Source organism: Colobus angolensis, unplaced genomic scaffold, assembly GCF_000951035.1.
Source record: "Colobus angolensis palliatus isolate OR3802 unplaced genomic scaffold, Cang.pa_1.0 Scaffold11, whole genome shotgun sequence".
Classification (NCBI taxonomy): domain Eukaryota; kingdom Metazoa; phylum Chordata; class Mammalia; order Primates; family Cercopithecidae; genus Colobus; species Colobus angolensis.
Window position 1 is genome coordinate 13,338,139 of NW_012112030.1, and position 2,202 is coordinate 13,340,340.

At 41.7% G+C, this 2,202-nt stretch overlaps 1 pseudogene; it reads right to left on the bottom strand.

Moving 5' to 3' along the window:
* Positions 1-258: 258 nt before the first annotated feature.
* LOC105521495 lies at positions 259-1,628 on the bottom strand (annotated as a pseudogene).
* Between the last annotated feature and the right edge of the window lie 574 nt (positions 1,629-2,202).

The window sequence follows — 2,202 nt, forward strand, 5'->3', positions numbered from 1 at the left end:
AAATAGATGGATTTTAAAAATACATAAAAGCATTACTTAAATTATGCTTTAATGGTACAGAAAAGTACTACAAATTCATTAAAGAATAGCTAGAAAATGCAGACTTTGTGTGTGAAGGAGCACGCTTTATTGGGAAGCAGAGTGTTGCACAGTGACGAACAGACAAAGACGCCCAATGGGTACTTACACATCTTACTCCAAAAGACACACAGGATGTTTTGCTAATAAAAGTCATTGGTAACAGATTCTCTTGGGCAACTACCCCAACCTCATCCCTTTCGGGAGATGGGAAATCCCCCAACAATTTTCCTGATGGCATCTGTGGTTCACTAGAAATAGATCCCCTTCCTATTTCTTATAAAGAACACTTTCTTTAGATTTTTTGAAGTCTTCATTTGTTCCTTTTATTCTAAGTTATCTTAAGGCCATCAGACCAATTTTTATACAAATTGCCTTGATGTCAGCACCAAAGAGGTCATCTTTAGCCATGCTCAAGTAGTGCAGGGTTACATCATTGACCACCCTCATCCTGCTTATGTGAATCTGAATGATGTTCTTCTCATTCTTTTCATCAGGCAGGGGGACCTCGATCTTCCTGTCAGTGAGGTCTGGTCTGATGAATGCTGGATCCAAAGTTTCTATGTGGTTTGTGGCCATAATAGCTTTCACATCTCCTCTAGAATCAAATCCATCCAACTGGTTCAACAGTTTCAACATTTGTCACTGAATTTCTCTCTCACCACCAGAATTTGAGTTATATCTTTTTGAACCAATGGCATCTATTTCATCAATAAACATGATGAATGGTGCCTGTTCTTCAGCAACTGGAAACAATTCCAGTATGGGTTTGAGCCCATCACCTAGGTACTTCTGAATAAGTTCAGAGCCAATCACTCTCAAGAAAGTGGCTGAGGTTTGGTTAGCTGCTGCTTTGACTAACAAGGTTTTACCTGTGCCCAGTGAACCATAGAGAATGACCCCCTTGAGGAGGCTTTATACCCATCTCTTCATAGTATTCAGAATAGGTGAGAGGAAGCTCCACAGATTCCAGATGCCTTAATTTTCTGAATTTGGTCGTCCAACCCTCCAGTATTGCCATAGGTCTCCTGGGGGGCGTTTTCCACCTCCATCACTGTGACCAGGGGATCTGTGTCATCCATCAGCACCCCTATCATGGCATGCATGTTGTGGTTGAGCAGGACCAAGCCAGGTCCAGCAGATCCTTGTCAACAAATGAAAGAATGTAGTGTTCTGAGCCCACAGATATGGATACGATGTCATGATTGTCATGGATGATCTCTTCCAACGTTCCTACTGACAACAGGGTCCCCCTCATTTCATCCACTTTTGATCTTTCCTCCTCTTACTTTTCTTCTAATGGTTTTATTTGTTCCTGATTTATAATGAATTCTTCCTCTATGAGAAGATAGTCTTTACTTCTTTCTAACTTCAGTAATTTTAACCGGCACTGAGTGTGAATCGTCACCATGGCAGTTTGCTGGCAGCATCTGGTCTCTGTTTTCTTCTTTTTCCCACTATAGTTGGTACAGGAGGTTCATATTTCCTTTTCTTGTCTGTCATCCTTCTTGACCTCCAGGACTGTGACCACCACTCTGACTTTGACCCATCTTGCCTTGGCCCCAGATATTTTTAAAGGAAATAATAAAAAGTAAAATAGAACAGTTGATGATAATCACTAAAAACATACTGATAGGCCGGGCGCGGTGGCTCAAGCCTGTAATTCCAGCACTTTGGGAGGCTGAGAAGGGCAGATCACGAGGTCAGGAGATAGAGACCATCCGGGCTAACATGGTGAAAACCCGTCTCTACTAAAAAATACAAAACCTAGCCGGGCATGGTGGCAGGCGCCTGTAGTCCCCAGATACTCGGGAGGCTGAGGCAGGAGAATGGCGTGAACCCGGGAGGCGGAGCTTGCAGTGAGCTGAGATCCCGCCACTGCACTCCAGCCTGGGCGACAGAGCCAGACTCCGTCTCAAAAAAAGAAAACAAAAACAAAAACAAAAAAATATACTGATAGATATCCTTAAAGCTATGTACATATATATGATATGTATATGATATGTACACATACATTTCTGAATTTCATTTGTAATATCTTCACTTGGTGTTTAATACATTTCAAAAATGTGTTCTGCATCTCAAAAGGTATTGTATGAAAATATTACATTTACTCCTTTGGGG